The sequence below is a fragment of the Danio rerio genome, chromosome 2 (genome assembly GCF_049306965.1).
Source record: "Danio rerio strain Tuebingen ecotype United States chromosome 2, GRCz12tu, whole genome shotgun sequence".
Lineage (NCBI taxonomy): Eukaryota > Metazoa > Chordata > Actinopteri > Cypriniformes > Danionidae > Danio > Danio rerio.
In genome coordinates, this window is record NC_133177.1 from 62,615,716 (window position 1) to 62,642,220 (window position 26,505).

The following is a 26,505-nucleotide window of genomic DNA, read 5'->3' on the forward strand; positions in this document are numbered from 1 at the left end:
TTGTTGTGTCTACATTTACATTTCTGCAAATCTGAAATATCATTTAGGATGTATTTGTTTGACATTTCAGATGGCAAATTCACTAGAGAGCGCTGTTTACATTTTTGCAAAACACAAAATACACTGCTCCTGGTACGTTTTGTTGTACATTTCAGATCCACTAGAGGGTGCTGTCTACATTTCTGCAAACATAAAATACATTGCTCCGGGTACGTTTTGTTGTACGTTTCAGATGACAAATCCACTAAAGGGTGCTGTTTATATTTCAGCAAATTTAAAATACGTAATTTAGGGTGCGTTGTGTTGTACGTTTCAGGTGAAAAAACACTAGAGGGTGCTGTCTACATTTTTGCGAATCTGAAATATTATTTAGGGTGTATTTGTCTGACATTTCAGATGGGAAATTCACTAGAGAGTGCTGTTTACATTTTTGCAAAACACAAAATACACTGCTCCTGGTATGTTCTGTTGTACGTTTCAGATCCACTAGAGGGCACTGTCTACATTTCTGTGAAAAAAAAAAACAAAAACATTGCTCTGGGTACGTTTTGTTGTACATTTCTGATGACAAATCCACTAGAGTGCGCTGTCTACATTCCTGCAAACATAAAATACATTGCTCCGAGTACGTTTTGTTGTACGTTTCAGATGACAAATCCACTAGTGGGTGCTGTTTATATTTCAGCAAATTTAAAATATGTAATTTAGGGTGCGTTGTGTTGTACGTTTCAGGTGAAAAAACACTAGAGGGTGCTGTGTACATTTTGCGAATCTGAAATAAATAAATGCATTGTTCACCAATAATAAAATCTAAAATACATGAAGGGATAGTTCACTAAAAAAGGAAATTTTTCTCACTATTTACTAGTGGTTATACACCTTAAAAATACCTTATAGAACAATATTTTTTAAGAGTCAACTATCCCTTTAAGGTGTGTTTTGTTGTGCTTTACAGATGACAAATAGAGGGCGCTGTTTGAAATGTTTGCAAATCTGACATATGTTACTGTGGATATGTTTTGTTGTACATGTCAGATCCACTAGAGGGCGCTGTCTACATTTCTGCAAAACATAAAATACATTGCTCCGGGTATGTTTTGTTGTACGTTTCAGATGACAAATGCACTAGAGGGCGCTGTCAGATAACAAATCCACTAGAGGGCGCTGTTTACATCTTTACAAAACACAAAATACATTGCTCCGGATATGTTTAGTTGTATGTTTCAGATGTCAAATCCACTAGAGGGCGCTGTCTGTATTTCTTCAAAACATTAAATACATTACTCCGGGTACGTTTTGTTGTACGTTTCAGATGGAAAATGCACTAGAGGGCGCTGTCAGATAACAAATCCACTAGAGGGTGCTGTTTACATCTTTACAAAATACAAAATACATTGCTCCGCATACGTTTAGTTGTACGTTTCAGATGTCAAATCCACTAGAGGGCACTGTCTGTATTTCTGCAAAACATTAAATATATTGCTCCGGGTACGTTTTATTGTACGTTTTGAAAAATGCACTAGAGGGTGCTGTCAGATAACAAATTCCCTAGAGGGTGCTGTCAGATAACAAATCCACAAGAGGGCGCTGTTTACATTTTTACAAAACACAAAATATATTGCTCCGGGTACTTTTTGTTGTACGTTTCAGATGACAAATCCACTAGAGGGTGCTGTCAGATAACAAATGCATTAGAGGGCGCTGTCATATAACAAGTCCACTAGAGGGCGCTGTCAGATAACAAATGCATTAGAGGGCGCTGTCATATAACAAATCCACTAGAGGGCGCTGTCAGATAACAAATCCACAAGAGGGCGCTGTTTACATTTTTACAAAACACAAAATACACTGCCCCTGGTACGTTTTGTTGTACGTTTCAGATCCACTAGAGGGCACGGTCTACATTTCTGTGAAATGTGAAAAAAAAAAACATTGCTCCAGGTACGTTTTGTTGTACATTTCTGATGACAAATCCACTAGAGTGCGCTGTCTACATTTCTGCAAACATAAAATACATTGCTCCGGGTACGTTTTGTTGTACGTTTCAGATGACAAATCCACTAAAGGGTGCTGTTTATATTTCAGCAAATTTAAAATACGTAATTTAGGGTGCGTTGTGTTGTACGTTTCAGGTGAAAAAACACTAGAGGGTGCTGTGTACATTTTTGCGAATCTGAAATAAATAAATGCATTGTTCACCAATAATAAAATCTAAAATACATGAAGGGATAGTTCACTAAAAAAGGAAATTTTTCTCACTATTTACTAGTGGTTATACACCTTAAAAATACCTTATAAAACAATATTTTTTAAGAGTCAACTATCCCTTTAAGGTGTGTTTTGTTGTGCTTTACAGATGACAAATAGAGGGTTTTTTTTTTAATGTTTGCAAATCTCACATGAGTAACATCTCATGTTACTGTGGATATGTTTTGTTGTACATGTCAGATCCACTAGAGGGCGCTGTCTACATTTCTGAAAAACATAAAATACATTGCTCCGGGTATGTTTTGTTTTTTTCAGATGACAAATCCACCAGAGGGCGCTTTTATAGTTTTGCAAATCTGAAATATGATATGATATGATTCTGCAAAACTTTAAATACATTGCTCCAGGTATGTTTTGTTGTACGTTTCAGATGACAAATGCACTAGAGGGCGCTGTCAGATAATAAATCCACTAGAGGGTGCTGTTTACATCTTTACAAAACACAAAATACATTGCTCTGGATACGTTTAGTTGTATGTTTCAGATGTCAAATCCACTAGAGGGCGCTGTCTGTATTTCTGCAAAACATTAAATATATTGCTCCGGGTAAGTTTTATTGTATGTTTCAGATGACAAATCCACTAGAGGGCGCTGTCTGTATTTCTGCAAAAAATTAAATACATTACTCCGGGTACGTTTTGTTGTACGTTTCAGATGGAAAATGCACTAGAGGGTGCTGTTTACATCTTTACAAAATACAAAATACATTGCTCCGCATACGTTTAGTTGTACGTTTCAGATGTCAAATCCACTAGAGGGCACTGTCTGTATTTCTGCAAAACATTAAATATATTGCTCCGGGTACGTTTTATTGTACGTTTTGAAAAATGCACTAGAGGGTGCTGTCAGATAACAAATTCCCTAGAGGGTGCTGTCAGATAACAAATCCACAAGAGGGCGCTGTTTACATTTTTACAAAACACAAAATATATTGCTCCGGGTACTTTTTGTTGTACGTTTCAGATGACAAATCCACTAGAGGGTGCTGTCAGATAACAAATGCATTAGAGGGCGCTGTCATATAACAAGTCCACTAGAGGGCGCTGTCAGATAACAAATGCATTAGAGGGCGCTGTCATATAACAAATCCACTAGAGGGCGCTGTCAGATAACAAATCCACAAGAGGGCGCTGTTTACATTTTTACAAAACACAAAATACATTGCTCCGGGTAAGTTTAGTTGTACGTTTCAGATGACAAATCCACTAGAGGGTGCTGTCAGATAACAAATCCACTAGAGGGCGCTGTCAGATAACAAATCCACAAGAGTGCGCTGTTTACATTTTTACAAAACACAAAATACATTGCTCCGGATACGTTTAGTTGTATGTTTCAGATGTCAAATCCACTAGAGGGCGCTGTCTCGATTCTGCAAAACATTAAATACATTGCTCCGGGCACATTTTGTTGTACATTTCAGACTTGAGGGAGCAGTCTATATTTTTGCAAATCTGAAATAAATATTTGTTTGGGGGTTGTGCCAATTATTTCACAGAAATTCTACAAATATTTTGTATACAGTGAACTTTTTTTAGTCACACACATAACGCTTGTTTATTTCCCTCATTTAAAATATAGGTTCATCATTTTCTGATCCCATGGCTGTGTGACGAGCTGTTTTGGAAAATATGAACAGATATTTCTATACAGTCAACATATACATCCTCTGTGAATTTATCTGAAGATTTTACCGCAAATCCCACATGCACATAAAAAAATTAGGACGTTCTTAAGGACAAAATGAAGAGCTTCTTATGCTTTAGTTTTTTTGTAATTGCTCTTGAGAAAATAGGAGTGTTTTCCTAAGCTGTGGAGCAGGTGATGAGGTGAGAGAACAGCAGGAGCTCAGGGTGTGGGATAACGACAGATGAACAACTGCCTCTTGCAGATCTCATCAGTTTAGAAAGTTTATTGTTTTGTTGCACACCGTCTGCTTCTGGGAGTTCCCGGAGGAACTGGAGAGATCAGAGTCCTCACAGCATACCAGGGCTGCCAACTTTTGGTTTTAGCTTAGAGTGAGAAATTTTGCCCCGCCTCTATGACTCAAACCACGCCCCCACAAAGCCACGCCCCCTTTATATATATATATATATATATATATATATATATATATATATATATATATATATATATATATATATGAAACCTCATTGAAAAAATCTATTGACTTTGGGACGAGGGAACCGGAACAGCTAAAATGCTAACTCACTTCCGGGTTTTAGCATACAAATTGACGTGATAGTTCCTCCACTCTGTTAATTGTGTGACTTAATTACTTTTTTCGGTAAGTAATGCGTTACATTACTTTTGAGTTATTTTTGCATTAGAAATTAAAACTTTGCATCTAATAACTTTGTTATGGACTGTACTTATTTATATCACCCAGTCCTAATGACAACAGGTGACTCATTTGAATCTATTATTCATTCATTTTCTTGTCAGCTTATGCTGCGTTCACACCAGACACGGAACGCGTGTCAAGCGCGAGTGATTTACAAGTTAAAGTGATTTACATGTGATTTACATGTTAACATGTTACATGCGGCACAGCGCGAATGACGCGAATTACGCGATGCGAATGGTGCAATACGCGCGAATTTAGCATTTTGCGCGTTTGACGCGCTTAATGCGCATTTCGTGCGAATCACTTGAGTTTAAAAATCTAAACTTCAGCAGACATTTGCGCCGCGTCAAGCAATCAGAAGCTTGCTCTTGTGGGGGCGTGATTGTGACGTATCGCCTGTTGTCGGTGTCCCGGGGGAAATTCCCCAGCAGACACCGACAAGAAGTTCATCAAACTGGGCTGGGCTCAGTCAGAAGCACCGCTGAAAACCTCCATCAGCCAGGTTCAGTTTCTGGAGGAGTTAATGAGCTTAAAGAGCTGGATGCACCTCTGAAAGCATGTAGTGGACTCAGACACGGCCCTAAACGTATCGACGCTGTTTATCATCCTTCATAAAGCACATAAACACTGTTATTTTCGTCATAAAATCCATGTTAGCCCTTTAGCTATGAAGCTAGAGTCATGGGCAGACAGAAGCCCCGCCCATCACGCGAATCCACGTCTGTTCTGAAGTGAATTTGACGCACGAATGAAGCGGGTAACCTCAAATGTTCACGTGGCTTTTTACGCGCGAATTGCGTGATTTACCTGCGCGTTCTGCGTCTGGTGTCAACACAGCATTAGTCCCTTTATTAATCCAGGGTCGCCAAAGCGGAATGAACCGCCAACTTATCTAGCACATTTTTAGGCAGCGGATGCCCTTCCAGCCGCAACCCATCTCTGGGAAACATCCACACCCACATTCACCCACACACTCATACACTACGGACAATTTAGCCTACCCAGTTCCTCTATATCGCATGTGTTTGGACTGTGGGGGAAACCGGAGCACCCGGAGAAAACCCACGCGAACGCAGGGAGAACAACTGAAACGCCAACTGAGCTGGGGATCGAACCAGCAACCTTCTTGCTGTAAGGCGACAGCACTACCTACTGCACCACTGCGTCGCCTGAATCTATCATAGTAATCGTTATAATTATTAGTGTTTTAGTAGTTAAGAGCTCCAGCACATCTCAGTGAGCTTATTAGGCCATATACAGCTTGTAGACCATATAGATCATCTGTCTGTCCCTCGGTCTCGCTGCAAATCAAAGGGTGATCGAGCTTTCTGTGTTGCGGCCCCAAGGCTATGGAACAGTCTCCCGTTGAACATCAGGATTTCTCCATCCTTGGATACTTTTAAATCTAACTTGAAGACGTATTTTTACTCCCTTGCCTTTGAGTGACTCATACATGTAATTTTTTAATACTGTATTTTAATATTACACATCTATTTCATTTTCTTACATTTTTTTTCATTCAAGTTTTATTATTATTATTTTTTTAAATTTATCTCATTGTAAAGCACTTTGGATCAACTACGGTTGTATAAAATTGTGCTCTATAAATAAAGTTTGCCTTGCCTTGCCTTGCCATCTCTTCAGATTTACAGGAGCAGCTACTGAGTGAGAAATAACACGCCTGTTTGTTTGCTTTATAAGGCGAAGCTGCTGTATTTTTGTTCAGAGCCAACATGTTGCTTTTGTATTTCTGCTTTGTCATAATCCCTGCATCTGTTTATCAGCACGCACGCAGTTATCGGCTTCTGTTCGTCATATTGATTGAAGCAGATGCAGCATGTAAACACATGGGGTTAAAAAAACACCCAACATCAGAGATTACAGCGACAGTTTCTGCCGTCTCTCAGGAGTTCAGCATTAGCACGGCACTGACTTCTCCTCACATCATCTGCAAATATTCAGATTTCACCAGCCCCCGATTCCAATCAAACAATCAATTACAGATGCAGACGACATGGCCTAATTACACTGACTAATGTAGAGTTCACCCTTGCCAGCAGGTTTTCAATTTGCCTAATCCCTCAGAATTATGCGTGGCGTACAGTGATGTTGCGATGAATAATTCATGGTGTGAAAAGTCTTCAGTAAAACCATCAGGACACACAGTCACTGGAAATGTCAGCGTGTATGAGCTTGTACGTCTGACAGACGGGAGACAGGACCGCTTCAGAGACACCGCAGACGCTTAATCTGGAGCACCACAACCATGACACAACCACTGTTGCCAACTATTTTCAACAAAAAGGCGCTAAAGCTCTGGCCGAAAAGTCGCTAGATTACGTCATTCGTTAATTTGCATATTACTGACGTCATCACGCTCTTCCATTTCTGTTTGTTTGACAGCCTTTAGTCAATAAAAGAGGTATTTATACTTGCTCTGCGCATTATATAAGCATGTCAAATTACCTAAATGCATTGCTGTTTGAATGCAGTATACAAGTTCTGAAATTGTCTCTACAATATCTGTGATTGTGAACAAGAAAATAATAAACGGCCAAATTAAAATAAAGGAGAAGCAGATCGGTTTGACTGTACAAGGGGAATACCTTCACACTGCCGGTGCTAAATCATTTGCCGTCGGTACGCAGAGAGGTGATCTGCTGTCAGGCTGCAGGTTTGAGAGGCTGCTGTACGAGGAGGACTGGGCCACCTGTCAGTGCTGTGAGGCGGGGGAGGGGCTGACAGCATCACCCGCAGCTCGTTGAGAAGAGTAGGGACGGTACAGTATGGACAAATGACAGTCTAAAAAAATCTCCAGTAACACCCTAAAAGTCGCTAGATTTGTCACTATATAGTCGCTTTTCTGAAAATTTGTCGCTAGGGGGTCTGAAAAGTCACTAAGTTGGCAACACTGAACACAACACAACAATAACCCGAGCCACAATTACAACCAGAGCACTCAACAACCACTATAACTGTATACAGTAAGAACACTCGGAACATCTTAGCAACTGGATAGCAACACCCTGACAACCAGGGATGGGCAGTATTTATAATACATGTATTTAAATACAAAACAGTGTTTTGTAATAAGCATTTGATGAGGTTTATTAAACAGGTTTATATTTTGTAGTAAAATACTTCAGTGTCTTGTATTTTAAAATACTTTGTAAGAAGCTAGTCTACATGACCACATCATAAAAATGTGTCTTCAGATTGACGCTTTCTCGGTTATTTGCACAGGCTTGACATCTGAACAGAAAATTGATTAAGAAGGTGGTCAATGCTTGAAGTACAAATGGAAATTATGCAGCACACATATATATGGGCCCTATCATACATCCGGCGCAATGCGGCGCAAGGCGTAACGCAATTATTGTTTGCTAGTTTCAGCTGGACGTAAGGATCATTTTGACGTTTTTAAAAAGCAAATGCATTTGCGCTCATATGTGCGGCCATAGGCGTTCTGGTCTAAAACAGGAGGCGTCTAAAATAGACTGTTCAATAGACCAACTGAGAGGAGGTGTAGAGTCCAGCGCAGAGCGTGTTAGTTGTGCGCCTCGCTTACCCATTGCTTAATACACACAGGATGTACAGCAATACGCAAATATCTTTACAGATGAAAAGGAATTAAAGAATTAAAATATTACAATAATTATTATTTTCAACGCGGGCTCATTGTGGAAACGTAGTCCCGCGGATGTTTCTGGAGGTCACAAAAGGTACGTGTTTGTGCAGTTTTTGTTTTTGCGAATCCACGAGAGGCAGCTGTGCGTGTTTTTTTGCGTCTCGAACACCTCTCGGGAGCACGCGCCGTTCGCACCGGTGCTGTCCTCACGTTAAAAGCCGCCAGAGGCTGCTGGGCCCAGCCACCCTCCTCCTCCTCTTTCCTTAAACCCAAGCAACGATTTACAAAAGCAGTCCAGAAAAAAAAAAAAAAAAGCAAAAGCCCTCGTCCGATTTTTTCGTATTTCACCGCATTCTCGCCCCTTCACAAACTCGTTCGCTTTTATTTTTTTATTTTGTTTTTCATTTTACATGATTTCTGGAAACGCTCTTCCTCGAAATCCAACCCGGTCGTCGTCGCCGGGACCGGCTCCTCCTCCTCCAGGCCTCCGCTCTGCCGACGTAACACTCCGAGCTAAGCGGACAAACTGGTTGAGGTGGAAAGGCCTTCACACGGAGGTGAGCCGTCAGCTGGCAAACGCGAAGAAAAGGAGAGCGGCGTCACACCACCCCGAAGTGTTGGCTCGAAAAAACGAAATGCGGCCATACGTACCTCCGGCCACGTAAATCGCACATATATATATATATATATATATATATATATATATATATATATATATATATATATATATATATATTTATATTAGGGATGTAACGGTATCAGAATTTCACGGTACGGTAATACCTCGGTATGAATGTCACGGTACGGTATTTATTGAATCATTTACAGGAAAAAACAAAACTTATGAAAATACTGCAAAAAAGTGCCAAAAGTGTCAATGACATACAAATTAGTCATCTATCTGTAAGCTTTGAAACAGGAACTTCAATTTTAATAACAACAAAATATTAAACCATGTAAAAAAATAAAGTTTCAATTTAGTATTGTTAAACTCATCACATTCAACATTTAATCACTCACTCACTCAGATAGAGATGGGTTTAAAGGAAAATTATCATATAACTATAATCTGGTAAAAGCTGGTATCTCTGGGTATTTACAATGTCCCCTGCAACAGAAAAAACCCTCTCATTTGGGACTGAGGTTTCTGGGACAGAGAGATATGACTTGGCCCAGGTTGACAGCAGTGGGTAACGTTGTGCATTGTCTTTCCCCCACTTGAGAGAACAAGCCATGAGTGAGATAGAGATCTCATGTCTGCATCAATCTGAACAGTGTGCTGTGTTTCTGCAGTCCCCATGACTGATTATTAGTCGTATTCCCCAACTTGCAGGCACGTGCACACACAGGGCTCAACCTGTGCAGTGCACATGCCCTTTTTAGTCTTGGATAGAAAGTTCCCTTCCAAAATGATCAAAAGTGCCCCCACGACGCGACATACCCTCCGTCCCCGCTTTACAGTACGCGCGCGACAACACAGCTGATCAGAACGCGCGCGACAACACAGCTGATAAGAACTCGCGCGACAACACAGCTGATAAGAACTCGCGCGACAACACCGCTATTCAGTACGCACGCGGCGACAACACAGCTGATAAGAACTCGCGCGACAACACCGCTATTCAGTACGCGCGCTGCGACAACACAGCTGATAAGAACTCGCGCGACAACACCGCTATTCAGTACGCACGCGGCGACAACACAGCTGATAAGAACTCGCGCGACAACACCGCTATTCAGTACGCGCGCGGCGACAACACAGCTGATAAGAACTCGCGCGACAACACAGCTGATAAGAACTCGCGCGACAACACCGCTATTCAGTACGCGCGCGGCGACAACACCTGCTTTAGAGTTTTCCAGCTCTTTTTGATCCCCGCTTCTAGCAGCACACTCCATTTCCGCATTACTGGATCTGTAGCGACAACAGACCGCAAGGGATTATGGCCAAGCCTGGGCTGATGGGAATTGTAGTTTCCGGTACCTCCCGTTCGCTTCATTCGCCTGAGCAAATTTTCTCAGAAGACCTATAGTTTTACCGAGTCATGCGACTACGGTAATATCGAAATAAATTAATATTGCGCTATGACGGTATTTACAATACCGTTACATCCCTAATATATATATATACCAGAGGTCGCGTTAACTGAATATTTTTCGTCATTGATGGATTTTTTCACCTGTGACGGAAAAATCTGAAGGTGATTCGTCATTTTGACGGATTATGCTGAGGGTGATCTATTGTAATTTGTAGCTGTAATTCCCTCTCCTGTCCAGCTGATGGCGATTATCCTTGTTTTGTCTTCTCTCTGTCACCGTTGCAAAAATCTCGCCGCAGCTGAGTGAGAAGTTTCTTTAACAGCCAAATAGTTGCGATATTAATAATAAAGGTGAAAAAAGAGGAAGTGCTGCAGTGGACGACGAAGAACAAACAGACAAAAATCCTCAGTCGCCGACAGCTGTTGTTACGGGCCAACCAAGCGGCAACAAGGAGGTCAGGTGGTTTGGAGTGCTTTGTGAGCTGAGCACTACCGAACGCAGAGGGGTGAAGCCGCGGCCCTGGTGCTGTAGGAGCGCGTGCTGCAGTATTTTTCCCGGTGAAACCAGTGCTTGCAAGACCAGGAAATCCCACATTCAGAAAATCCAGCAAACTTCTGATCACTTTCTTAGGAGAAATGTTTCCTAACTTCAAAACGCGGTCTGAAATGGCCAGATAGCAGGTAGTAATCGGCCCTAGCTCGGCTGCCATTCGGCGCCTCCGGCTCTGACTCGGCATTGGCGAGTGTTATCCGGCCCGCAGCTTGCTCCCGCACATGCCTTTGTGATGCGGCTGTAAAGCACTGGCAAAATTCCTGTTAACCATATCTGGCCCGAGTCTGTCTGTAGAGTCCGGGCCGCTTCCTGACAAGGACTTTCCAGTCTGGCAGCAGAACGCGGCTTCAGCCTCCAAATTTAAAACTGTCTTAAGAAGTCAACTTTCCGAGGCAAAGACACAGAATTTAATGACAACTGCATCTGGATCAGTTTCTCTTGGTGCGTTTGATTACGCACAGCAGCCAGTTCAGGTGGACACAGAAGGAAGATATGAGGTAAGGCTGATATGAGTTTTTGCTCATTTGTCCAATAAATGAATGGATATTTAGCCTATATGCTGGTCGTGCAAGGTCATTATTAAAATATGAATGAAAAAAGCGATTGGAAAATATGCAAATTAATTGACGGTCAATTATAGGTTATGACGGAAATTTTACAACCCTCTCCATCAAAATGACGGACAATGACAAAGTCTAACGCAATCTCTGATATATACATACATATATATACAGTACATACTCAGAAAAATGAAATACCCGATTTAATTACTGAGGAAAAAAACTTCTTAATTGCATTAGTTTTAATTTGAGTAACTCTTTAATTTACTCTACTGGTCTTGACTGCTCTTTTTCCTTCAGCTCATCCCTGTGTTTAAAGGTGGTTGATACACACACACACACACTCCCACACACCCGCCTCGGCCCACCGCTGATCCATACGGCTTTAATGTCAGCGCCAGACAAACCAAACAATCCCACAAGCCTCGTCTGAAGCCTTTATGAGTCCAGGCTTCTTTAGAGTCTCCTTCCCCGCGCCGCACAAAACCTCAGGATTTACACAGACTGCTGGAGATTCAGTACATACATAACAAAACGTGTTCTGTCCTCACTTTGGTGTCTCTCTTCCTAAAGTTAGACTCCATCCAACACACAGGCTTGTGGGAGAATGTTGCGTTAATATACACCCTACTGAGCGTGCTGGAAAACAGTGATACTACAGAACAGATATATGAGGGATTACTGAGCACGTATACAGTGCATTACTGTCTAATATATAATGAGCTGATCACTGCTCTCCAGGACAGTGTGTAGCTCCTCCCCTTTGTAAAAAACAGCCAATAGCATTGTTCTGCTTTATCACAGCTCTGCCAGTTTTAGTGGTTGAGCTCAAATGCATCAACTGTAAAGCATCCTGAAGGGAGCAAGGCATGTCAGACACGAGAGAGCATTTAATTAGTCAGAAGGTTTGATGAGAAACTAAAGTATGGGGTGACATAAAAAAAATAACTTTGATCGATTTAGTGATAAATGACAAGCGAACATGTTTATATCAGGTTTTATATGTTCTAAATGTGAATTTTGTCTATTTTGGAGCACACTAGCTTACATATATCCTAAAAACTAGCAACTACTGATACTAGCATCCAAAAAAACTACATTTAACTTCATTCTAGGCTGCTTTCACATCTGTAGTTCGCTTCATTTGGTCCGGACCAAGCGCAATAAATGATGCATTGTTGCATCTTCTGCCGTCTTTGGGTGGTTTTCACACCACACTGCTGGCTTTGGTCTGAACCAGTTGAAACGAGCCAAAATGCAGTCATGTGACAAAATCCACATCTCTCATTGGCCAGATGGTGTTATTTCTTAAACTGCTTATTGATTGGTTTATTGAACTCCCGCAAGTAAACAAAACTGGCAGACACAAAATGTGGTTTTGACTCTGGAGGGACGACTGCGCTGACTCTCTGCTTTAGACAAACTATACATTTTAAAAACGAAGCGCGGCCGCGGCTGGAAAACAGTGTTTAATGCATCGCTCGTCACTTCAGGAGGAGGCGTGAATTAATTTAGCTAAACTGCGACATGCTCATCTTGCGGAAATATCACCCACGATCCATCAGGTAATGTTTTCCCCTCTCTCTCTCTCTCTCTCTCTCTCTCTCTCTCTTTTGGTAAAGCGCTGTCAACAAATTTTTCCTCCATATCCCATAATGCACAGCGCATCGGCCTACGACAGCTGGACAAGTCCAAAAAGGCGCAGTACTTTTTGCGGTTGGACCTGTTTTAGTACGGATCATATTCTCACCACAAATGAGCCGCTCCAGGGTTCATTTGAAAGCGAACAGAGTCCACCTCTTCAAGCAGGTCTCGATACGCTTATTTGGTCCGCTTTTAGTGCGCACTCGAGAACGATTGCTGAATTCTCATCTGCCCAAACCAACCGCACCAAAAGAGAAACGAACTCTAGTGCAATTCAATCAAACTAAACAAGGCAGGTGTGAAAACACCCCTAAATTTCACAGGACCTTTAGAGGCACTTTAAAGTGTCTTGTGTGAAACTCTTCTTAACTTAGCCAATTAGCTGAATTGTAACGTTCAGAACGTTACTATGACGTCACTGTTTTAAAAAGATGCTACATGCATTAAAATAGTGCTGCAGAATTTTTATTGTCAATAGAAGTGTGGCATTTTTAAAACGATGATAGCGTAGCAAGGCGAGGATTGTGTGCTTTATGCTTAGCGTTGAACGTTCATCATTTTTTAAAAGCTCAGACACTTGGAGAAATGCTCAAAGCTGAGCGTCTTTAGAACCGAGGGTGCATTTCTGTGGACACACACCCTTAAGGCAAGGCAAGGCAAGCTTATTTATATAGCACATTTCATACACAATGGCAATTCAAAGTGCTTTACATAAACAAGAATAAAAGAAACAAGTAAAATAAAAATAAAAACAAATAATAAAAATGCATAAAAACAAAACTAAACATAAAAACAGGTAAAATGTGATATAAAAGAATGAAGAAGAAGAGAAAAACATGATAGTGCAATCTGTCGGACGCAGCACAGCGCTCATTCAGTAAAGGCACAGCTAAACAGATGTGTGTTCAGTCTTGATTTGAATGTGCCTAATGTTGGAGCACATCTGATCATTTCTGGAAGCTGATTCCAGCAGCGGGGGGTGCTGTTAGTGGCTGAAAGCCGATTCACCCTGCTTTGACTGAACTCTTGGAACTTCTAGTTTATATGATCCTAATGATCTGAGTGATCTGTTGGGTTTGTATTCAGTGAGCATATCTGTGATGTATTGAGGTCCTAGGCCATTTAGTGATTTATAGACCAGTAATAATACTTTAAAATCTATTCTGAATGTAACTGGCAGCCAGTGTAGAGACCTGAGGACAGGTCTCTACACTTAAAGAGCATCTTATTCCAGAATTAGTCTGAAAAGTTTCAGCTCAAAACACCCGTCAGATCATTTATTATAGCCTCCAGTAGGGAACAAAATCTGCACATTTTGGTGGACTACAGTAGGGTTGGGTACCGAAACCCAGTGCCATTCTAGTACCGGTACCTTTGTAACCAGTATGTACAGAATCAAATCAGCATATGAATTTCGTTGCCTAATTTCAGAACCACTAATGCTGCGACAAGAACGTAAGAAGCATCAAGGGGTGCATCAAAGGCACACATAGGTACGCGTTGTCACTCCATCTCTAAACATTTAAATCTAAACAACTGAAGAATATGGACAGGCAATGTCAGGCATTTGTTCTTGTTGCTTAGTGAACGGATGCACGCAGTACAGCGCATTTGTTGAGCGAGAGCGACTCTCTTCAGATCAACATGATCAACAGCATGATCACGTTCAACAAATTAGCTTAAACTAAGCTTTCTAAAGTGTATTTTACAAGCAAGGATTCTGACACAGCAACGTGAAGGAGATGCTTTACAAAAATTTCATGTAGGGGGGGAAGACACGTCAAGCTTAATGACACATTTGAGGGTGCATGGAATCAACTTAAAGGCAGAGGAATGCACTGACTCTGAAAGCTCGCAACATCATCTGGCACTTGCATTGAGTGCGTACATGGACACCAATGCTCTGATTTTAATATGATTATGACAATACTCTGATTAAGAGTGTAGACTACCATGTAAACAGTGATTTTTGATTACCTTAAAGGACCACATACACCTGCTTCATGAAATGCAGAGGTTTTTTCTTTCCATTCAACGTGCGGTATCAAACTCCATTAAAAGAGCACTCTCCCACTAGCCTTTACTTAATGCTCGCATCAAATACCCGTTGGTCATGGGGTCACGAATGAAATGAATTAAAGTGAAACTGCAGTTAAAGTCGCAGTGGATGGCGAGTCGATCGTGAACAGTATAAGGGGGGGGGGGGGTGATTTGGGGGCACTTCAGTTCATTTTGGAAGGGCACTTTCTATCCAAGACTAAAAAGGTTGGGCCCTATGTGTGCACGTGCCTGAAAGGAACGTTCAAAAAGCAAATCATGTAAACACCTTGATCATATTACTGTCTTATTCAGATTAAATAATGAATAAATAAATAAATAAAGCAAACATTAAGACAAATCATTAGATCCCTGATACTGGGATTTTTTTATTTAATTTGATGACAGCCTTTCCACAGCAGGCACGTGCACACATAGGGTTCAACCTGTGCAGTGCACATGCCCTTTTTAGTCACACGCCCCCCCCCCACTTAACAGTACTCGCGCTTCAACACCGCTGATGAGAACGCGCGCGACAACACCGATCTTCAGTACGCGCGCGACAACAACTACAACTAGTAGTGAGCTAAAGTAATTTCGTAATGCAAATCTTAAATTCATGCTAACCAACAAATGATCAAAGGAAATATATTAATGCAATTCAAATATATAAAATATGAATTGATGTTTACTTTAAACTTTAATTATATTGTTCCATTAAAAATATATTTTTAAAGATTTTGTCAAATAAACAATTTTACTGTCTTAATTACAATAATGCTCTGTTTTAAAACTTTAAAACTTATAAAACACCACAGAGAGTTGGAACAAATGTCTTAATCCCGGTTCATTTGAGAGAAAAAAAAGTTCTGTGGACACGTGTATACATGTTATTATAGAAACATGGCGCCTGTCAATCAATTCTGTGGGCGGGGAAAACCTCAATCCCACGTCACGTTGCGGTGTGCCTGAAATCCATTGGGATTTGGATCCTATTTTAACATAAGGGAATTTTTAAAAAGAGACTTGTTGGGTTTATATCACTCCAATATGGCTGTGGACTCTATATCTACACACACTTCTAGATTATAATCATAGGTGACTTTTAAAGTCTGTGCCATGAACAGAAAATCGCTGCCGACTTTTATTTCAGCATGATAAAGTTTTTCCAAGTGAAACTGAATATTAAGCAGGGGGGCGGGTTTTTGTTTTTGCGCTTTGACATATTTCACTCACAGCAAACTAGAGGGGTGTGGCTAAGCATATTTCACCCAATCAGAGTCATCAGAGAAGGACTGCTGTTTAAGAGCGGAAGCAGATGGGCATTAAAGATTAGCAAAACCAACGATACCAGCAAAACAAACACTGTAAGTATGAATTTCATGTGCACTTAAATCATTTAAGCAGATGATCCAGTACACAAATGTTCAGCCTAAAACCTGCACAGACGGATTTGATTGTTTGTTTTTTTTATCTAGTGGTTAAAGGAACTCCATAGTCCTCTTTTAAGATGCTTTAAATAAAAGAGCTGATCAAAGACGAGACGTCAATTTAGCAAATTTACCAAAGTGTTTTTTCATATGCATACAGATAATATATTCACTATATATTTAACTATATATTTACTGTGCATTATGTGTCATTCAGTGTAAAATGACAAAAGAACATAATAAAAGACTTGTTCAGAGCTGAACTTGATAAAATAGGTAAAGGAAAGTCAGATCAAATTGAATGCGAGTCTGTTAAAAATGATGAGAAAGATATTCCCTTCAAAGACAGAACATTTGCCAAAATTTGGGATGCCCTTTCTTTCTATGTTAAAACTGTTCAGCTGGATCTAGACTGATCACCTCAGCTTTTGATCACAGTAGTACATCAGTTTGTAATCTTTCATCACTCGAAATGTAACATTTGAGATTACTGTATAAATGTAGACATCTGCCTCGCATTAATTGTTAATTTGATTTGATTTTATTACTATCTTCTTTTTATTTTAATTGATTTATTCACTTTTTATCAATATGTAATTTGTATTTATATTTATATATTTTTTCTATTATTATTTCTATAAGGGTTGTTTGATATGTTTGTAAAATGGAAAAATGTTAAATAAATCATAAATAAAAAAAATAAAAAAATGATGAGAAAACTTCTTGTAACACTTATATGAGGGACAGAGGCAAAGTATAGAGATCTCAGATGACAATTATCAATATATTTTGGGTTTAAAATGTAATTGAATGTTTAATCAAACTATTCTCAATCTAAAATGTTTAAAATATAATGTAATTTACATATTAAATGCTAACGTAAAACAAAAAAGCTGATTTCTGCATACAGTAAACCCTTTTGTCCAGCTCCTGACTTAATCACTCGCAACTTTCAGGTCACCTTGAGGGATTTTCACTTCTTATTCTTTTATTTTTAGCATAAAAGTCAAAAGTACTCATGCAATTTACTGTTATAGTCAAAGGTAGACAAGCGATTTACTGTTTAGTCGAAATAAATAATGCAATTTACTATTTCAGTAAAAAATAGCCATGTAATTTACTTTAGACTAATCGTGTAGTGAGTCTTCTGTATCAAGTCATGTGTCAAACATGTTCACTTTGCTTTCTAAAACTGATGAAAGGATGCTGCATTTATTCTGCTTTATACATTTTTATCAACTTGTACACTAGATCAGACTTTCTCTAGTATTGATATAGGACTATGTGCATTCAGTGTGAAATAATAGTAATAAAAGACTTGTTCAGAGCTGAACTTATTAAAACATGTAAAAGAAAGTCTGATCAAACTGAACAAGAGTCTGTTTGAAATGATGAGAAAACTTCTTGCTGACAAGCGGCTGAAATATACTTATATAAGGGACAGAGGCAAGAGATGATCAGATGATTAGTGTTTCGGGGCCAAAATGTAATTTAATATTAAATCAAACTACTCTCAATCTAATCTGTTTAAACAAATAATAATTCACATATTAAATGCTAATGTAAAACAAAAAAACGCTGTTTTTTTGCATGCAGCAAGCCCTTTTATTCAGCTCCTGACTTAATCACTCACAACTTTGAGGTCACCTTGAAAGATTTTCACTTCTTTTAAGCATAAAAGTCAGAAGAACTCATGCAATTAACTCTTATAGCCAAAGAAAATCATGCAATGTGCTGTTATAGTCAAATGTACTCATGCAATTCACTGTTCAGTCAAAGGAAATAATGCAATTTACTATTACAGTCAAACGTAGCCATGCAATTTACTTTAAACTAATCATGTAGTAAGTCTTCTGTATCAATGCATGTGTCAGACATGTTCACTTTGATTTCTGTTCACTTTGCTTTCTTAACCTGATGAAAGGATGCTGCATTTATTTCTCTATACAGATTTTTTTTCGACTTGTACACCAGATCGGACTTTCTCTATTATTGTACGAGATATACTGTAGTAAAACATGCGTACAGCAACATGTGCGAAGCCATGAAACACAATAAACCCGAGCACTGAAGTACAACCGAGACGGCTCGAGCTGGAAACTGAAGCGACGCTGAAACGCACGAGGCAAAATAACAGCACAGAAACAACAGAGATCAGCCTGAGAGCTGAAAACACACACTCACTCACCATTCTGCGTGAAAGTGGCATTTGCCTGTCACTGGTGTTCATCTGAAGCGTCGTGCGCGATTATCGTGTCAAAGCGCGTCATGATGAGAGTCAAAGAGACGAGTGTTCTCGCCGACAGAGACAGAGAGCGCGCGCGTGTGTGATGTCCGTCATTGTGATGTTGCAGGAGTGTGAGATGAAGATGAGGAGAAGAGGAGCATCATCATCCTCATCTCTCCGTGTCTCCGCCCAGCAGCGCCTCTGAACACACAGCGGGTCGCGGGGAGTCAACACTGAACACTACAGCTGACAAACCACAGGACAAAACTACTACAGTGAACACCTCACTGCTTTTGAACCACACTAGAGCTCTTGAATCAAGCTGTTGTGATGATTTTATAGTTGCTATGGTGATACTACAACTGTAATTGATTTGTTGTGGTTGTTCTACAGTTGCTATGGTAACACAACATCTATAGTAATTGATTTGATGTGGTAATTCTATAGTTGCTACGGTGATACAACTGTAGAAACTGATCTGTTTTGGTTGTTCTATAGTTCCTATGGAAACACAGTATCTATAGTAACCGATTTGTTGGGGTGATTTTAAAGTTCCTATGGAAACACAGCATCTATAGTAACCGATTTGCTGTGGTAATTTTACAGTTCCTATGGTAACAACGACTACAGTATAGTTGTTCTGGTTGCCAGAATTAAAGTAATTGAACTATTGTGGTAATTCTATTGCTGCTATGGTAACACAACTATTGTAGTGATTGATTTGTTGTGGTTGTTCTATAGTTGCTAGGGTAACAACATCTGTATAAATTGATTTGCTGTGTTTAATTTATAGTTCCTATGGTGACAACAACTATAGTAATGTGTTGTAGTAATTCTATAGTTGTTGTGGTAACCACAATTATAGTTTTTTTTTCTGTTGTGGCAATTCTTTAGTTGCTATGGTGAAACAACTACTATAGTAATCGATTTGCTGTGGTAATTTTATAGTTTCTATGGTAACAACGATTACAGTAAAGTATTGTGGTAATGCTGCTATGGTAACCACAATTATAGTAGTTAATCTGTTGTGGTTGTTCTATAGTTGCTATCGTAACACAACATCTAGAGTAATTAATTTATTTTGGTAATTTTATAGTTACTAAGGTAACAACAATTACAGTAAAGTGTTGTGGTAATGCTGCTATAGTAACCACAATTATAGTAATTGATCTGTTGTAGTTATTCTATAGTTGCTATGGTAACAAAACATCTATAGTAATTGATTTGTTGTGGTAATTTTATAGTTCCTATGGTAACCTCAAATATTGTAATTGATCTTTTGTGGTAATTCTGTGGTTGCTATGGTGATACACATGTAGTAATTGATCTGTTGTGGTTGTTCTATAGTTGCTATGGTAACACAAAATCTACGATAATTGTTTTGTTGTGGTAATTTTATAGTTCATAAAGTAACAATGACAGTAATGTGTTGTGGTAATTCTTTAGTTGCTATGGTAACTACAATTATAGTAATTGATCTGTTGGGCTTGTAAATTTACTATGTTAACACAGCATCTAAAATAATCGATTTGTTGTGGGAATTCTGTAATTGCTAGGGTGATACAACTGTAGTAATTGATCTGTTGTGGTTGTTCTATAGCTGCTATGGTAACACAACATCTATAGTAATTGATTTGCGGTGGTAATTTATATTTCTTATGGTAGAAACAATTATAGTAACTGATCTGTTGTAGTAATTCTACAGTTGCTACGGTTATACAACAACTGTAAAAATTAATCTGTTGTGATTGTTCTCTAGTTGCTACGGTAACACAACATCTACAGTAACCGATTTGCTGTGGTAATTTTATTGTTCCTATGATAACAATGATAGTAATATGTTGTGGTAATGCTGCTATGGTAACTACAATTATAGTGACTGATCTGTTGTAGTAATTCTACAGTTGCTATGGTGATACCACACATATAGTAATTGATCTGTTGTGGTTGTTCTACAGTTGCTATGGTAACACAACTTCTACAGTATCTGATTTGCTGTGATAATTTTCTAGTTCCTATGACAACAACGATGACTAATGTGTTGTGGTAATGCTATAGTTGCCATGGTAACTACAGTTATAGTAATTGATCTGTTGTGCTTGTTCTCTAGTTACTATGGTAACACAACATCTATAGTAATTAATTTGCTATAATAATTTTCTAGTTCTCATGGTAACAACAATTATAGTAATGTGTTGTAGTAATTCTATAGTTGCAACAGTGATACAACACCTTTAGTAAATGATCTGCTGTGTTATAGTTGTTATGGAAACACAACATCTTTAGTAATTGATTTGCTGTGGTAATTTATAGTTCCTATGGTAACCACAATTATAGTAATTGATCTGTTGTGGTAATTCTATGGTTGCTACGGTAACACAACTAGTACAGAAATCAATGCTATGTTGTGGGAAGTCTATTGTTGCCGTGGTATTACAACTATAGTAACTGATCTGTTGTTGTAATTTAATAGTTGCTAGGGTAACACAACTGCTGAAAGGACATATTACATGAACATAAATGCTGAAAGGACACTTTAATTTCACTATAGGAATGTAATACTGTGAATTATGTTGCTCACAACCTTAAATAAATGTTTAAAATGTTAATAGAGTATTTGAATGTTATATAACATCCTTATATCTTTATTAAAATAATTAAAAAGAAACATTCCTAATATGTAAACATATAAAAGCACCCAAAATATACTTTTCCTAACCTTGGTAAATGCTTGATATGTCATAAATTTCAAATAATAAAAAATAATAAGTATAAATATTCTAGATCTTCATTGATGTTTCAATACTTGTAGGGGAAGAGCAGACACACACACACACACACACACACACACACACACACACACTGAGGAGGAGCAGGAGTTTCTGCAGTGTACAGACAGGTTTCATGTTCTCATCTGAAAGTTTCTCCTCTGAATCATGTAAAAATATCTTGTTATGCTGAAATAAACTGGCGGCTCTGCTAAAATAATCTGAGAGACGCATTTCAGGCTCGACAGGCTGACATCTTAATGCCTGAATATTTCAGACTGGAACTGATATAATATTTAACACACACAACATCGAGGAATGTTGTCAGAAAGTTCTCCATAGGTTATCCAAACATTCCTCCTAGTAACATTAATATGATGCTCCTTCACTGTCTGTTGTCAGAATGTTAGAATAATGTTCAGAAAATTATTTCGCTTTTTATCTTTAGTCTTTTTTTTCCCATCATTATTCAGAAGACTTCAGATTCAGGTGGAGGAGTTCAAGCATCCTGGGGTTTTGTTCAGGAGTGAGGGAAGGATGGAGCGTGAGATTGACAGGTGGATCGGTGCAGCGGCAGCAGTGATGTGGTTGATGTATCGGTCCGTTGTGGTGAAGAAGGAGCTGAGCCGAAAGGCAAAGCTCTCGATTTACTGGTCAGTCTACGTTCCTACTCTCACCTATGCTCATAAGCTTTGGGTCATGACTGAAAGGACAAGATCTCAGATACAAGCAGCCGAAATGAGTTTTCTTCTCAGAGTGGCAGGGCGCACTCTTATGGATAGGGTGAGGAGCTCTGACACCCGGGAGGAGCTCAGAGTAGAGTTGCTGCTTCTCCACATCCAGAGAAGTCAGCTGAGGTGGCTCGGGCATCTGTTTCGGATGCCTCATGGACGCCTACCTAGGGAGGTGTTCCAGGCATGTCCCACCGGGACAAGGCCTCGTGGAAGACCCAGGACACGCTGGAGGGACTATGTCTCTCGGCTGGCCTAGGAACGCCTTGGGATCCCCCCGGAGGAGCTGGAGGAAGTGTATGGGGCGAGGGAATTCTGGGGTTCCCTCCTAAGACTGCTGCCCCCGCAATCTGGCCCCGGAAAAGCGACAGAAAATGAATGAATGAATGACTTCAGATTTAAAGCTGGAGTAGGGGACTGTCTTCAGAAACTAGTTTTGTTGTGTTTTGGGTTGAAAGTCTCTCTACATTCCACTAGGGCAACTGATGTGATCCAAGACCTGTGAAGAGACAATCCCAAGGTTTCCACAATTGCGGACCAGGCCTTATCCTGAGCAGCTGCTGTGGTGGTCATGGAGGAGTGGAGAGCGTGAGACTGATTCCTGTGACGCTCCTGGGAGAGAAGAGTCTCGCTGAGGCCAGCTTCCAGCCTCTGGCGCCAAGACTGCAGCTCTGCACAAGACGTTTGGCCAGAGGCAGGGCCGGATCAAGCTGAACTGCCACTCTAGGCAAAGGACGGTCACGCCGCCCTCAAACCTAAAGTGAAACCGGGGGTGTATTTTTTCTATTCTGCCGCCATAGACGCGGCTATAACTGAGGCGCGGGTGGCGAGGGTAGTTTAGGGGATGCCACCCTCTCTATTCTGCCGCGCTAGACGCCGATATAACTGAGGCGCGGGTGGCGAGGGTAGTTTAGGGGATGCCACCCTCTCTATTCTGCCGCGCTAGACGCCGATATAACTGAGGCGCGGGTGACAAGGATAGTTTCGGGGACGCCGCTCTCTCTATTCTGCCACCCTAGATGCGGATGAGGGCGCGGGTGGCGAGGGTAGTTTCGGGGACGCCGCCCTCTCTATTCTGCCGCCCTAGGCGGCCGCCTAGGTCGCCTCTATGGAAGCGCCGGCCCTGGCCAGAGGAGAAATGGTTGTGCTCATCTGAGACCTGGTGTCTCTCCAGGTTTTTTATTCTTCACTTTCGCCAATTAGTGAAGTTTTTCCCTCTCCGCCGTCACCACTGGCTTGCATGGTTTGGGATCTGTGGAGCTGCGCATTGATGGATTACACTTCAGTGTTTGGACTCTCAGTAGTGAATATTAAACCACACTGAACTGAGCTGAACTGAACTCTAAAAGCTGAACTACACTGTCTCAATTCACTATGATCTTCTATGTGAAGCTGCTTTGACACAATCTACATTAAAAAAGCGTGAATAAAGTGGAACTGAATTGAAAAACACACACTCAAACACACACACAAACACACATGCTCAAACTCAAACACAGACCTACAGTACAGATTTAAACACACACACACACACACACACACACACACACACACACACACACACACACATACACACACACACACACACACACACACACACACACACACACACACACACACACACACACACACACACACACACACACACACACAGGTTTGGTTTTCATGAACAGCATCCATTATTCACTCTCACACTTTTATAATCCCTGTTCGACTGCCGGTCTGGAGAGTCTGGATTCTGTCATTATTATGGGCTGTTTCTGTCTGAGCTCTCACATGTCTCCTGAATGAAAACAGAGACGTGGAAAGACATGTCATCAGAGGGGGAAAGCCCCGCCCACTAGTGCCCATATTTCCATCTCATTAGCCTAATCAGCAGCCCTGAGTGAGAAGCAGCCGTCTGTCCATTAGCCATTAGAGTGTTTGAGCTGCTGAAGATGATGTCAGCATAGACTAACCGTACGTTCACACCGAAAGCGGCGAGAGCGTCCAAGGTCGCTCTGGCCGCCCTGGCGACAACGCTGTCTGCCTTCAGCTCCGGCGGCGAGAGCGTCAAAACTCGCTACATTGATCTCGTATTTAAAGGAGCCGTTGCAGATTATCAGTTACATTCCTGCATAAAACATGTTTCTAGCGTGAAAATGTTGGGCACTTCTTATCAAATTCATATAACAATGGAAGATCAAGTTGCGTGTGGTGTGGCTTTGCTCTATTTATCAACTATGTGTCCATATGTCTGAAACATCCTGAAGCAGCAGTACTGTTTTGTACTGTCACATCGCGTGGGATTCCCGCTTTTTAAAGATAAATTTACATAACATTGATGAACATCAGTAACTCGCCGGTAACTTATTTAATGTATGTTCCTGTAAGAAAACATTGTAAATAATTGGAAATCCGGCGACCGCAATAATCAAACCCTTGGGAACAACTGTGGTTGGAACCAAAGTTCACAGGTCTGTGTTCCCTGAACTGCTATCAAGCGGTGGACGTCTTCATTCTGATTGGTTGCCGCCGAACTGCGTCATAGCTCATTACCATAAAGTTGACTTCATTTCAACTCTCCTCGACGCTCACGCCGGCGAAGACGTGCCGCGCTGCTCCTCGCCGCTTATCGTCGCCTATCGCCGCCGGCTCTCATTGAAAATGAATGACTTCCGGCTACTTTGACGCTCTCGCCGCTTTCGGTGTGAACGTACGGTAAGAGGATTATAGATGTGGAGTTTTAGATGAACAGGACTGACAGAAGCATGAAGCACACACTCACACCTGACTAGCACTCACAACACACACACTGCGGTTTTACATCTGTCACTATGCTGACGCCGAGCCGTCTGTAGCTCCGCCCTCTTCTGAAAAGAGCACAGTCTCATTTGCATTTAAAGCGACAGTCACCAAAACACCACAACTACAGGGCTCGAATTTGTGACCGTTTTGGTCGCATATGCGCCTTAAATTGACTCTATAAGACCTCATGATATATTTGGGAGCATTTGTGCGACTGCATATAATGATTGTAGTGCGACCTGTTTGGTATTATATATTGGTTCATATTAGCTGCCAATCACTCAAGGCTTTCGGCTGTCAGATTACAAATAATGACACTGATGAGAGCGATCGTGCTGAATGTTGATCCGCCGGCCGAGATCAATCCAGCGTTCTCAGGGAAGATGCCTGAATCTGGATGTGTTGCATTCACTGTGTGTTCAGTGCAGATGTCTGCTAAATGTAAACTCTAACACTGTACACATCATCGCCAAAGAAGCTGGATTTTACTAAGTTTACACTGAAATTGCAGCTCATAACAGAGCGGTATTGCACCGGTGGTAATCAGGAGAATCCTGCTCTGCCCCGCTCATATATTGGGCCGGCTGACTCGCATTGTTTTCCACAAGTGAGGTTTATTTATACACTATTTAGGAGAGTATCACGTGCTTATGATTGATCACAGCCGGTCCTGCATTATTCAATCTATGATTCACCAATCAGACGACTCTTAAGCCACTATAAATACCTTCAGCTCCATATCACAGCCATCTTGGTTTTGAAGAGTCCCCCCTTCCACCCTAACTCCTCCTCCTTTCCTAGATGGGCGGCACGGTGGTCCAGTGGTTAGCACTGTTGCCTCACAGCAAGAACATCTCTGGTTCTAGTCCTTACCAAGCCAGCGGACGTTTCTGTGCGGAGTTTACACGCTCTCCCCGTGCTCACAGTCATTATAAGCAGCGGCTGTGTTTAAACAGCAGTAAAGGGGGAAGTAAACGCATGGTCGATATGACTGTTTGAGTGTGTGAGGGATAAACAGCAGTACAGTATTGTTGTTTTGTGGTGACGTATGGATCAGAGCATCTGCTGTGAACAAACACACGTGTGCTTGATGATTGTCAGTGTTTATTCATTATCACACATCATCTGCTGCTACCGGAGCTCTGATCCTCAGCTGACAGATGATTACAGAGGACATTAGCAAGGGGCTGAGCATCATTATTGAGCTGCTCTCTGTGTGTGTGCTTATTGTGACTGTCAGTCAACAAAACCCGGCTAGAATGCAGAAACTATGTAGGATTTTTCAGCTAAATTAATTAGTGTGTGTTTGTATGCTTGAATGTGCGCGCGCGAGACAGAGATGTATAAAGTACTAGAGACCCAGACTTAAGTAAAAGTACAAATGCAATATCAAAAAAGTGCCTTGAGTGGAAGTTAAAGTGCTCTTTAAGCACTATACTTAAGTGGGAGTACTGAAGTATTCAACATTTTTGTACTTAAATATCGCAAG

At 40.6% G+C, this 26,505-nt stretch overlaps 1 protein-coding gene across 3 annotated transcripts in view; it reads right to left on the reverse strand.

Moving 5' to 3' along the window:
- Window positions 1-26,505, reverse strand: part of tmem200cb (transmembrane protein 200C, genome duplicate b) — a 68,335-nt gene that overhangs the window by 9,876 nt on the left and 31,954 nt on the right. The window contains exon 1 of one of the 3 annotated variants that reach the window (XM_021468397.3): window positions 18,692-18,863. The exons of the other annotated variants lie outside the window; for them this stretch is intronic. The gene's annotated coding sequence lies outside the window, so the exon portion shown is untranslated. Of the gene's footprint in view, window positions 1-18,691; window positions 18,864-26,505 lie in introns of those variants that run through there. 3 annotated transcript variants of the gene reach the window in all.